We start from the raw sequence: 14,180 nt of genomic DNA, 5'->3' as shown, positions 1-14,180 counted from the left end.
AAGATTAATTAATTAATTTAATTAAAAAAGAAACTATTTAGCTATCATCCCTCTATTTCCTCAGTCCCTCCTTGCAGCCCTAAGAATCTACTAATCTATTTTCTGTCTCTATATAGTTCCTTTTGCTGAACTTTCTTTTTTCCCTTTTTTTTTCGCTTTTTAGGGCCTCCCCTGTAGCATATGGAAGGTCCCAGGCTAGGGGGTCAAACGAGAGGGGCAGCCTATGCCACAGCCACAACAACACAGGATCTGAGCCACATCTGAGACCTACACCAGAGCTCACAGCAATGCCAGATCCCTGACCCACTGAGTGAGGCCAGGGAGGGAACCCACATCCTCATGGACACTAGTCATATTCATTTCTGCTGCGCCACAGTGGGAACTTCCCTTTTTTCTTTCTTTTTTTAAGTATAGTTGATATACAACATTGTGATAATTTCTGCTGTACCACAAAGCGATTCAGTCATCCACATATACACATCCATTCTCGTTCAGATTCTTTTCCCACAGTATTATCACAGAATACCGGTTATGCTGAGCTTTCATATATGAGTGGCATAGTCCAGTGTATAGCCTTTTGTGATTGGCTTCCTATACTGGGCATAATGTTTTCAAGGTTCATCCACGTTGTACCATATGTATCAGTACTTTATTTCCTTGTTGCAGCTGAATAATATTCCATTATACGGGTACCATCTTTTGTTTATCCATTTGTCTGTTGGTGGACATTTGGGTTGTTTCCACTTTTTTGGTTGTTGTGAATCGTGCTGTTATAAATATGCATGTGCCAGTTTCTGTGTGAGCCTATATTTTCCTTCCTCTTGGGTCTATACCTAGGAGTGGAATTGCCGGGTCATATGGTAATTCTATGTTTACTCCTTTAAGGAATCATCAGACTATTTTTCAAAGTGGCTGTACCACTTTATGTTCCCACCAGCGGGGTATGAGGGTTTCTATTTCTCCATATCCCTTGCATATCAACACTTAGCATTTGACTTTTTTTGTTCTAGCCATGCTAGTAGATGTGAAATAGTATCTCATTGGGAATTTGATCTGCAGCATTTCCTTGATGACTAATGACGTCTGAGCATCTTTTAATCTGTTTTTCGGCCATACACCTATCTCATTTAGAGAATTATATATTCAAATTCTTTGCCCAGGAGTTCCCATCATGGCTCAGTGGTTAACAAATCCGACTAGGAACCATGAGGTCGCAGGTTCGATCCCTGGCCTCGATCAGTGAGTTAAGGATCTGGCATTGCCATGAGCTGGGGTGTAGGTCACAGACGTGGCTCGGATCCCACATTTCTGTGGTCCTGGCATAGGCCAGAGGCCACAGCTCCGATTAGACCCCTAGCCTGGGAACCTCCATATGCCGCAGGTCCGGCCCTAGAAAAGACAAAAAAAAAAAAATTCTTTGTCCATGTTTTAATTGGGTTATTTACCTTTTTATTGTTGAGTTGTAAGTGTTCTTTATTCTAGACACAAATCCCTTGTTCTTTTTTCCTTCGCTTGGCTGAGATCCATGTCTGGTAGGAAAGGGCCCATGGTAGACCTTGTAGTTAAGATGATGGTGTAATAAGGCAGGAAAGAGCCTCAAACAGAAGGAGCTGTACATGTGGAGAAATGACCCCACCTGCTTCTGAATTTCCTAGAAGTCTGGTGGCCATGGAAGGGATTCCACCGAGGGGAGCTTGTCACATCTAGCTAGCAGGCGAGCAATGCTACAGCAGGTGGTTGTTAAAAATTATTTGACCATATGTACAAACTTTACCCAATGTTGCTCTTTCTGAGGAAAGCCTCACTCTGTGCTTGGTAATTTCGGCTCCTTATCTTGGAACGATCATGGGGGTGTTCATGAAAAAAAGTATTCATGACACATCTTAAGGACAGTAAGACTTTATTTGGGGGACTACTACAATGGGGTTTAAAATGGGGGGGAGAAAGATTGGTCTTTGCTTGGACTACAAGGAAAAGTAAGGATTTGGAATCAAGGAACAGGGTAAGGGCAGGTCTACCAGTGGATGAAAAAAATGACTAAAAGGAAACATAGGGGAGATTCTGGCTAAACTGACCCAACAGGATTCTAACTGAAGGCAGTCAGGGTGATCAGAGGTCACCTGGGGGATGGTGGCGGTTAAGGAATTTGATCCAATATTGAGGATGATCAGACTAGCATGGGCATTCTGGTCAAACAGACTTGGCAGCATTCTTGCTAAAATTAGATAATGCAGAGAGGAACACAGAAGTTCAAAAGCCAGGGCCTGGTTGAGAAGATGGTTGGAGCCTGCCCAAAGTTTGGTCAAGGAGACACTCTTTAATGGCAGTCCCCCACCCCAACTCCCCTGTGTTTTCCCTGTCCACTTCCCTGGGAGGAGAGGGTCCAAGGAGAGGACAAACACTCCTCAAGGCTATTGTGTGGGCTGATGGTTGCTAGGCAACCACCAAGGCTCCTTTTAAACTGTAGCTTCCCTTTCCCATCCCCTTCTAGCTTCCATCCCCTTCTAGCTCCAGTGCTTCTGCCTGCAGGCTACACGGCCAAAGGCCAGGAAGAGGCAGCTTAGGCCTGGTGAGGGAGGTGGGCAAAGTCACATAACACCTTGGGATTCACCAGAGTAAGCAAAGCCCTATTTGATACCAAGGATTCCTCCACCACTCATCTCCTTGCCTATCTTGTGTTGCCCATTTCCAAGGTGAGAAGAGCTGGGAGCCCTAAAGAGTGGACCATTGACACCCCCAGGGAAGATCTGGTACCAGCTGAGGTTAATCTTCACATTCTTAGGGATCATTAGCCCCAGCCATAACCTCACTCCCTCTGTACTTTGTTTATTTATTTATTGTCTTTTTGCTTTTTTCTAGGGCCGCTTTGCAGCACATGGAGATTCCCAGGCTAGGGGTCGAATCAGAGCTGTAGCTGCCAGCCTACACCACAGCCACAGCAACGCAGGATCCGAGCCGCGTCTGCGACCTACACCACAGCTCACGGCAATGTCGGATCCTTAACCCACTGAGCAAGGCCAGGGATCGAACTCGCAACCTCATGGTTCCTAGTCGGATTCATTAACCACTGCACCACGACAGGAACTCCCCTCTGTACTTTATTTCTGAAGAACCTGATTTTCTGAGGTTCCTTCCCTATGACCCGAATTTGGGCAGGTCTGAGATCCAAATCTTGGCTTATCTATGGTCTCCTGAGGAGACAGAGGTAAGGGTGGGGCTAAGCTTGTTTGTTTTGCTCAGAAAGGACCCCCGCAGGCCAAGTGGGGCCTCTGGGCACTCTGTAGCTCCCTCCCCCCCGAGGTGGGAACATCATGTACTCTCACAGCCTGGAAATGAACTCTGCAGATATGGGCAAGCACCGAAAGTGCATTCAGCCTGGGAACCTCCCAGGGAATACACTGCAGCCGGAAACCTGGGTCCAAATAGTGACTCTATCACTTACTAATTGGGTGGCTCTAGGAAAGTTACCTCTCTGTGTCTCGAGCTCCATACCATGGATTCTCCATATATGGGGATAAAAGTTCCGAAATCTAAAGGATGTTGGGGGGACTGAAATATACGTTTGTAATATGTAATATTTTATGTTAATATATGTCAGTGGTAAATATTTAGTATTATGTTCATTGCGGATGGAAAGGAGGGAAAAGGGTTTTCAAGAGCTGAGGCCAGGCAGCTCCTGATTCCCATAGAACCAATGGGCACTGAGAGTCTGGGGATTGGGTACTTCACTTAGAATTGCAGTTAATCCTCTCAACAGCCCAGGCATGCATCATCAGCCCCATTTTGCAGCTAGATCTCTTAGCAAGGCAGGGAAAAGGGTAGAGTTAGGGGGTAAGGGGCAGGGAGTGAGTTGATGCATGAACAATTCCGTCTCCTGACTTCCTCTCCGGTGCTCCTCTTCACTTCACAGTCTGTAGCAGAGAGCTGAGGAAAGAACAGTTCCTGAACCGCAGGATAGCAAAGCTGTTCAATGGAGTCCAAGTACAAAGGCTTGAAGGGAAGGGCTTCCTGCCTGGACCTGAAGCCAGGTTTTGACTCCTGGCTCTGGGGGCGGGGGAGTTGTGGGTTTCCTTCAAAGATGGGATGTAGTTCCCTCCTGAAGGCAGAACCCAGGAAATGAACCTATTTTCTTATAAGTTAACCTATGTATTCTCTCCCAAGAAAAAGACTAGGTCCTCATTAATCACCAACTCCAGCTACCTCATCCCTCCCACTCCTTAAAGACCAGCATATACAAACCCTTGGCCCCCTGCCCAATGACAATTTTAATTTATAAAGAGTGAAAAATCTCTCACTCCACTCCGATGTTGTTTGGCTTGGTTTAGGTTTTGTTTACTTTTTTTTTAATTATAGTTGATTTACTTCCATGATGGTCTCTCCCAAGAGACTGGCTATAGTTCCCTGTGCTATATAGTAGGACCTCATTGCTTATCCATTCTAAATGTAATCGTTTGCATCTATTAACTCCAAACTCCCAGTCCATCCCACTCCCTCCCCCCTCCCCCTTGGCAAACATAAGTCTCTTCTCTGTGTCTGTGAGTCTGTTCCTGTTCTATAAATAGGTTCATTTGTGCCAGATTTTAGATGCCATAATATAAATGGTATTATATAGTATTTGTCTTTCTCTTTCTGACTTGCTTCACTTAGTATGAGAGTCTCTAGTTCCATCCATGTTGCTGCAAATGACATTATTTTGTTCTTTTTATGGCTGCATAGTATTCCATTGTATATATATACCACATCTTAATCCATTCATCTGTCGATGGACATTTAGGTTGTTTCCATGTCTTGGCTATTGTGAATAGTGCTCCAATAAACATGGGGGTGCATGTATCTTTTTGAATTATAGTTTTGTCCAGTTATATGCCCAGGAGTGATATTGCTGGATTATATGGTAGTACTTTCATTTTCTTGAGTAGGTTTATAGACTGAATGGAATTTTCACAATTTACATGTGTACTGTCTGCTGAATATACAAATAGATGTGTAATATCTAGTTTGTATTGTTCAGCTTTCTGTGGTTTCATGAACATCCTCATGGATATCAAAAAGACAAAATAAGAAGTTCCTAGTGGCTCAGCAGGTTAAGGATCTGACTTTGTCACTACTGTGGCACAGGTTCGATCCCTGGCCTGGGAACTTTTGCATGGCATGGGCACAGCCAAAAAAAAAAGGCAATATATGAAACTCCAGTTTTATTTTATGTTTTTGTCTTTTGTCTTTTCAGGGCCACACTGGTGACATATGGAAATTCCAAGCCTATACCACAGCCACAGCAACACACGATCCGAGCCGCGTCTGCAACCTACACCACATCTGATGGTAATGCCAGATTCTTAACCCACTGAGCAAGGCCAGGGATCAAACCCATGTCCTCAGGGATACTAGCCGGGTTCATTACCCACTGAGCCATGATGGGTACTCCCAAAACTCCATTTTTAAAAGAAAATTGAAATACCTAAAAACTAAATGGATGAGTTTTCCCTAACCCTAAAAACCAATGGATGAATTTTTCTTGCCGAGATCAGACTCATCCTTTGATACACTGTGAAAAGCCTGATCGTTGATAAGAATCTGACAGAATCAGATCTATGCTATAAGGGACTAAATCTGTTATCAAAATGTCTCCCTTTTATTTGCCTATAGTTGCAGCCTCTGAATCAGGATATGTAACTTTAGTCAGTTTCATATAGTAATCAAAGGAATAATAATGCATGTTCATTGATGTGATATGCTCAAGCTAATTCAGTGGCTGTTACTGTCAACTGAGCAGTGGTATCTTTAAGGGAGATTTTTAAATGAATTTCAAAGCACTCACCAATCTCATCCAGGACTTCGGCTTCCATATGTGCATTCACACACCCTTCTGTGTACCATGCCCAAACCCAAATTCTTTATATTGTATAATAGGTCTTGTTTGGGTTATTTACCTCACTAATCCAGTTGTGTGTGGTCTTCATCTGCCTAAAATAACACAGTAGTTGAGCCTTCTTTTTCAGACTTGCTAGCATTGGTATTGCAATGGTTCTCATTTTCATGATCTGCATTCTCACAGAACTTGATGTCTTGGGCTGAACTGTCTCTCTCTCAAATTCATATGTTGAGTCCCCCAGTGCCTAGTATCTAAGAATTCGGCTCTAGTTGGAGATAGGGCCTTTAAAGAGGTGAATATGGCTGTTTGTTAGGGTGGGCCCTGATCCAATCCGACAATGTCCTCATCAGAAAAGGAAATTCAGACACTTGGAGAAACACCAGGAGTGCATGCTATATGCATTGCTAAGAATGATGCCATGTTCACTTCCACCTCTTCAGTGCTTTGTGGTTGGCACTTGTAGAGTGAATGATGGGCTTTATTAGAGCCAGTTATCAAAGTCATCCCTCTCTCATGGTCTTTTTCTACAACAGCATTATAAGCCTGGCTATGTTGGCTAAATCTCAAGACTGGCTCTGTCCAACTGATACTATTTACTTTCTGAGCAGCCCCATCATCCTAATGTAGAGCTGGTATAAAATAGATTTATTTAAGATACACTTATTGACTATCCACTAGGTACCCTGACCTGGTACAAAGAGGAAAAATCTCAATTGAAAGCATACATATAAAATAAAATAAAATAAAATAAAATAAAATAAAATAAAATAAAATAAAATAAAATAAAATAAAATAAAGTAAAATAAAAAATAAATTGAAAGCATAATCAAATGCTGAATTTCTGTCAGGGAAAATTGGTCTAAGGGAACCATTTACTAAGCCTTCTACATTGATGGCTCTTGGAAATAAGTGTTTGGTATTGTCTTCTAGAGTCCCTAGGGATTGTTTTTTGATCATTTTTCCAGGTTTTATTATTGGATTTTTTGGGGGAGAGTGTCTTCCAAGCTCTTCACTCAGCCATTCTGAGAATCCCCACATTTATTGTTTTACAAGATTCTCGACCCATGAAAATAAAGGCTGTAATTTTTAAACAGCCCCCAATAAAGAGGCATTACTGTCTTGAAACATAAAACAAAGATTGTTTCTTCATTGCCCTAAAGCACAAAACAAAACCTGTCAAAATAATTTTTAATATTCAATTCATAAAATAAAGAATTTCAGTAATCTGATGGTACTGACGATTATGAGGTACTTTTGTTTTCATGTTTTTGTCTTAGAGGTGTTTTATGTTTTTGATTCAATCAGATTAATTTACCTGTGTCTTTATGTTTTATGACTATGCTATTTTATGCTCCCCTATATTTCTTTTTTATAACTTTATATTTTATGTTCAGGCCTTTAATTGATCTGAAATTTACTTTTCTGAAAGTTGTGAGGTAATTTCTAACTTAATTTTTTTCCTAAATGGATAACCAGTTTTCCTAAGACCATTTATTAATATTTTATCCTTTCTCCTTTGTTAAAAACTAAATTCCCAGAGTTCCCATTGCAGCACAGCAGAAATGAATCTGACTAGTATCCATAAGGATGTGGGTTTGATCCCTGGCCTCCCTCAGTGGGTCAGGGATCCAGCGTTGCTGTGGCTGTTGTGTAGGCCAGCAGCTGTAGCTCTGATTCAACCCTTAGCCAAGGAACTTCCATGTGCCGCAGGTGCAGCCCTAAAAGGCAAAAACAAAAACAAACCCCGAATTCCCATATATATATTTAGATCTATTTTGGACTCTTTATTCTGATCCAATGATCCATTTGTCAATGTTATTTCCATTACCACATCATTTTAATTACCACACCTCTATGGTACATTTTCATATCTGATAGGGCAAGTCTCCTCCCACTGTTCTTTTCCAAAATTGTCTCAGCTATTCTTGAACATTTGCTCTTCCAAGTGAGATTTTAAAATCAATTTGGTGAGTTTTGTAAAAGCTACCATTAAGATTTTGATTGGGATTAAATTTATAGACTTTTAAAGTCATTGACACCTTTACAATATTGAGCTTTACCATAGTGAAATATAACATACTATCGCTCCATTCAGATATTCTTCTATTTTTGTCAGTAAACTTTTCAATTTTTCTTCTTTTCCTCTTTTCTTTTCTTTGTGCATTTATTATTAGATTTTCCCCAGGCAATTTATAGCTCTAGGAGTTGTTGTGACTGTGGTCTTTTTAAAATCTATTACATTGCCTAGTAGATTATTGTTGGCATATAAAAGCATTAATGCTTTTTGTATGTTGCTATTATATTTTGCCAACTTGCTGAATTATTTTCATGGGTTCTAATGGTTTCTCAATTGATTGCCTTGGATTATCTATCTAGATAATCATATTGTTTATAAATCATGATGGTCATATTTGCCTTCTGAGAATTTACATCTCTTTTGCCAAAGTTCATTCATTCATTCAATTAATATTTGGCAGCTGCCATGTGCCAGGCCTTGTTCTACACATGGGGGATACAGTAATGAACAAAACAGACAAGGTTTATGCCCTTTGGAGCTTATATTCTATTAAGGAGAGATTGAGAATCTAGGAAAGGCATAACAAGTCAGTCTATCAGCCACATGTAAATCAATGAAGTCAGACCGTTCCCTCACACCATACACAAAAATAAACTCAAAATGGCTTAAAGACTTAAATATAAGACATGACACCATAGAACTCCTAGAAGAGAATACAGGCAAAACATTCTCTGACATAAATTGTAACAATGTTTTCTTAGATGGGTCTCTCAAGGCAATTGGGAGTAAAACCCAAAATGAACAAATGGGACCTAATCAAACTTAGAAGCTTTTGCACAGCAAAGGAAACCATCAATAAAGTGAAAAGACAACCTACTGAATGGGAGAAGATATTCACAAATTTGATGCTGCCAACAAGGGCTTAATTTACAAAATACACAAACAGCTCATACAACTCAATATTTTAAAAAACAAAGAACCTAATCAAAAAATGGGCAGAAGACCTCAATAGACATTTCTCCAAAGAAGACCTACAGATGGCCAAAAAGCACATGCAAACAATGTTCAACATCACTGATTATTAGAGAAGTGCGAATCAAAACCACAATGAGGTATCACCTCACACCAGCCTGACCGGTCTTCATGAAAATGTCCACAAATAATAAATGCCAGAGAGGGTAGAAAGAAAAGGCAACCCTCCTACACTGTTGGTGGGAATGTAAATTTGTTCATCCACTGTGGAGAACAGTCTGGAGAATTCCTTAAAAAACTAAAAATAGAATTACCAGGAGTTCCCGTTGTGGTGCAGCAGAAACAAGTCTGACTAGTATCCATGAGGATGCTGGTTCAGTTCCTGGCTTTGCTCAGTAGATCAGGGATCTGGTGTTGCTGTGGGCTGTGGTGTAAGTCACAGACATGGCTGGGATCCCCCGTTGCTGTGGCTGTGGCGTAGGCCAGCAGCTGTAGCTCCAGTTCAACCCCTAGCCTGGGAATCTCCATACACCATGCGTGTGGCCCTAAAAACAAACATACAAACAAAGAATTACCATATGATTCAGCAATCCCACTCCTGGGCATATATCCAGAAAATATGGAAAAGAGGAAAGCTCTAATTCAAAAAGTTATATGCTACCATATGATATCACTTATATGTGGAATTTTTTAAATGATACAAATAAACTTATTTACAAAACAGAGACAGACTCACAGACTTTGAAAACAAATGTATGGTCACCAAAGAGGAAGGAGGGGGGGAGGGGAAGGGGGAATGGACTAGGGTTTGGGAATGGCAAAGGAAGACTTTTGTATATGGAATGGATAATCTAGAGGACCTGCTGTATAGCATAGGAAAACCTACTCAATGTTCTGTGACAACCTATATGGGAATGGATATGAATATATATATATGGCTGAATCACTTTGCGGTACAGCAGAAATTAACACAGCATTGTAAATCAACTATACTTCAATAAAGTTAAATTTAAAAAAAAAAAAAGGTAATGCACTCCAATGTTCATAGCAGTACTACTTACAACAGCCAAGAAATGGAAGCAACCTAAGTGTCCATCAGTAGATGACTGGATAAAGAAGATGTGTATATAAGCAGTGGAATACTACTTAGCCATAAAAAAGAATGAAATAATGCCATTCGCAGCAACATGGATGGAACTGGAGACTCATCCTGAGTGAAGTAAGTCAGAAAGACAAAGACAAATACCATATGATATCACTTATAGCTGGAATCTAATATATGGCACAAAGAAATCTTTCCACAGAAAAGAAAATCATGGACTTGGAGAAGAGACTTGTGGTTGCCAAGGGGGAAGGGGAGGGAGTGGGAGGGACTGGGAGCCTGGGGTAAAGAGATGCAGAATGTTGCCTTTGGGATGGATTAGCAATGGGATCCTGCTGTGTAGCACTGGGAACTCTGTCCAGTCACTTATGATGGAGCATGATAATGGGAGAAAAAAAATGTATACATGTAAGTGTAACTGGGTCACCATGCTGTACAGCAGAAAAAAAAATATATATATATATACATAAATGATTTAAAAAAGGATAATGAACTTATATATAAAACAGAAATAGACTCACAGAAATAGAAAACAATCCTATGGTTACCAAAGGAGAAGGTGAGAGGAGGGATAAATTAGGACTTTTGGATTAATATACTATAGTATACACACTACTATATACAAAATATATAAACAAGGACCCATCGTGTAGCACATAGAACTATATTCAATAACGCATGATAACCTTTAATGGAAAAGAATATGAAAAAGAATATGTATATTATATATACTCAACATTGAAAATCAACTATACCTCAATTAAAAAAATAAGGTCTGGAGTTCCCACTGTGGCTCAGCAGAAAGAAACCCGACTAGTATCCATGAGGTTGCAGGTTCGATCCCTGGCCTCGCTCAGTGCGTTAAGGATCTGGCATTGCCAAGACCTATGGGTAGGTTGCAGACACAGCTTGGATCCCACGTGGCTGTCGCTGTGGCATAGGCTCTGATTGGACCCCTAGCCTGGAAACTTCCATATGCCACAGGTACAGCGCCCCCCCCACCCCCAAAACAAAAAGGTCAGTCCTCCCTGGCAAAATATCCCCAAACTTCGTAGCTTAAAATAACAAGAAATATTTCTCTCATACAGTTGATACAGGTCGTGAATCTGGAATAGTTTAACTAGGAGATGAAAACACGAGGTCCTTCACGAGATTGTAGTCAAGAAAATCAGCTATGCTTGCCGTCATCTGAAGCCTTGGCTAAGACTGGAGGATTCATTACCAAGGTAGCTTACTTACAGGCTGTCAAGGTTCTTGTTGCTGGCAGGATGCCTCAGTTGCTCACCTCCATAGGGGTGCTTATGTGTCCTCATCACAGGGCAGCAGGCTTCAAGTGATCTGAGAGAGAGAGAGAATCTGTAGAGGCATTTATGACCCACCCTTAAAAGTACTCCATCGTTTTCACAATATCCTATTGGTTATACAGGTTAATCTCATTTAATGTGGGAGGAGCCTATACAAAGGTATGAATGCCAGCAGCCAGGGGTCATTGGGGGTCATCTTTTTTTTTTTTTTTTTTTTTGTCTTTTTAGGGCCACACCCGTGGCATATGGAAGTCCCCAGGCTAGGGGTCGAATTGGAGCTGCAGCGGCCGGCCTACGCCATAGCCACAAAAACGCCAGATCCGAGCCACCTCTGTAACCTACACTGCAGGCTCACAGCAACTCCGAATCCTTAACCCACTGAGTGGGGCCAGGGATCAAACCCGCATCCTCATGGATACTAGTCTGGTTCACTACCACTGAGCCACAGTGGGAACTCCTATAATGACTTTAATGACTTAATAATACAAATATTTTGTAACACTCTTTTATTACCCTGAAATGGAATTTGTGGGTAAATAACCTACATATGCACATAATTTGAAAAGATGAGTGCAATGTCCAAACTGCAATATCAAGGGCATAAGAACTATACTTTTTAAGAAAATAAAGTACATTTCAATATACGCTGAGTCATGATTATCCTGGAAGACAAATGACCTCAATTGCCTCTACCTGAAAATGCCAACTGATAAAGGTGTGTTGTATCAGCCCCTCAAATACCACAATGGTATGTTACCATAGAGGTGTGATTTTCCAAGTCGTGAATAACTCTGGATAAAATTCGAGGCAAAATATAGTCTTCTCTTGATTAACACGATAGTTGCACTCCGGAAAACTTCAGTTTTCATGTAAACTGTAGGAAATGATTTGGTGTTTTTATATAATATGGAGTTAGGGTATAAACTCAGATCATTTTTTTTTTCTTTTTACAGCCGCACCTGCAGCATATGGATGTTCCCAGACAAGGGACCAAATCAGAGCTGCAGCTGCCGGCCTACGCCACAGCTTGTGGCAAACAGAATCTTTAACCCACTGAGCGAGGTCAGGGATCCAACCCACATCCTCACAGGCACTATGTCGGTTCTTAACCTGCTGATCCACAATGGGAATTCCATTTTCACAGTTCTTGATCATTTTAAGTAGTCTGTTCACCTTCATGAGTATCTAGCAGGACATTCAAAAGATAGGACTGTCTTGGAGTTCCCGTCGTGGCGCAGTGGTTAACGAATCTGACTAGGAACCATGAGGTTGCGGGTTCCATCCCTGGCCTCACTCAGTGGGTTAAGGACCTGGCGTTGCCGTGAGCTGTGGTGTAGATCGCAGACGAGGCTCGGATCCCGTGTTGCTGTGGCTCTGGTGTAGGCCGGTGGCTCCAGCTCCGATTAGACCCCTAGCCTGGGAACCTCCATATGCCGCAGGTGTGGCCCAAGAAATGGCAAAAAGACACACACACAAAAAAATGGGACTGTCATGAGCTCTCCAGGAATTAGCAACCCCAAACCCTGTCTGCCCGTCGTACCCACCCCTCAATTATTGTGACAATCAAAAATACCACCACATAGTTCACAAAATGTCCTGTAGGACTCCACCCTCACTCCCATTCCCAGGGAGAACCACTTACCTAAGAGAGGGCGGGTAAGTGTAGGCAGTGGAAGGAAATGAGAAATGCAGGAGTGTGGTTGTGAAGGGTATGTGAGAATAGGAAATGAGAAAATCTGAATCTGGGGACTTTGATGAATGCCTTCCATCAGCATATTTATTGATGGATGGAATCAAAGTCTCAGAACCAAATACAACCTGACACCAGGGATGGGAGGGAAGACAGAGAAGGGGGAGAAGACAGAGGTCGGGATTTGTGGACCCGAAGTCAATGAGACGCAGGCGTGCTCTTGCACTTCTGCTGAAGTCATCTTAGTATTTTCAACACTACCTCTCGCCTGTCTGTCACTACCTTGGAGCGCCAACTCTTGGAGCTTCTAACAGGCTAGTTACTGCTAAGAGACTTGTCTATTTTACATATGAGAAGACTGAGGCCCAGAGAGATGGGATGCCTTGCAGGAGGTCCCCAGGGCAGGTTAATGGCTGAGCTGGGACTAGAGTGAGGATATTTCCACTAGGGTGCTTTTGTGTGTGTGGATACAAGCAATTAATTTTCTTTCTTTCTTTCTTTTTTTTTTTCTTTTTTGTCTTTTTGCCTTTTCTAGGGCCGCTCTCGCGGCATATGGAGGTTCCCAGGCTAGGGGTCTAATCGGAGCCGTAGCCACCAGCCTACGCCAGAGCCACAGCAACTCGGGATCTGATCCGTGTCTGCAACCTACACCGCAGCTCACGGCAACGCCGGATCCTTAACCCATGGAGCAAGGCCAGGGATGGAACCTGCAACCTCATGGTTCCTAGTCGGATTCGTTAACCACTGCGCCACGGCGGGAACTCCTCGGGTTAAACCTTGAAGTGCACTCAAGGATGTTAGGCGTCTGGGTTTTTCTCTATTTTTTTTTATTGAAGTATAATTGACCCACACCACCACGTGAATAACAGGTGCACAACATGGCGATTCAATATTTCTGTATATTACAAAATAATCATCATGATGAATCTTCTCCTAGAGCACTTTGAAATGTGAATGAGACCCGGCTAGAAAGTGCCACTAGTGAACGGGCCTCTCCTTCCTCTTTAGGTTCCTTTGGAACAAGGTCAGGGACAGATAACACTGTTGTAATTCAGGCTCAGCTTCCTACCATCGGGAAGATTAAGTCATGTTTGTTACGTTTTTCTTTAAGAGTCAACCACTTGGAAGTCCTTAAGAGTTGAAATGGGAAGGTCCCTTTGTGGTGCAGTAGAAACAAATCCAACTGGTATCCATGAGGATGTGGGTTCCATCCTTGGCCTCGC

General features: G+C 41.9%; 1 long non-coding RNA gene across 1 annotated transcript in view; it reads right to left on the bottom strand.

Annotated features, from left to right (window-relative positions):
• LOC110257788 overlaps positions 1-14,180 on the bottom strand; it is a 48,157-nt gene that overhangs the window by 22,840 nt on the left and 11,137 nt on the right. Inside the window, exon 2 of the long non-coding RNA XR_002340759.1 lies at positions 11,203-11,301. This is a non-coding gene — a long non-coding RNA (uncharacterized LOC110257788). The remainder of the gene's footprint in view (positions 1-11,202; positions 11,302-14,180) is intronic.

This window comes from Sus scrofa, chromosome X, assembly GCF_000003025.6.
Source record: "Sus scrofa isolate TJ Tabasco breed Duroc chromosome X, Sscrofa11.1, whole genome shotgun sequence".
NCBI classification, from domain to species: Eukaryota; Metazoa; Chordata; class Mammalia; order Artiodactyla; family Suidae; genus Sus; species Sus scrofa.
This window is presented reverse-complemented; position numbering and strand designations above follow the sequence as displayed.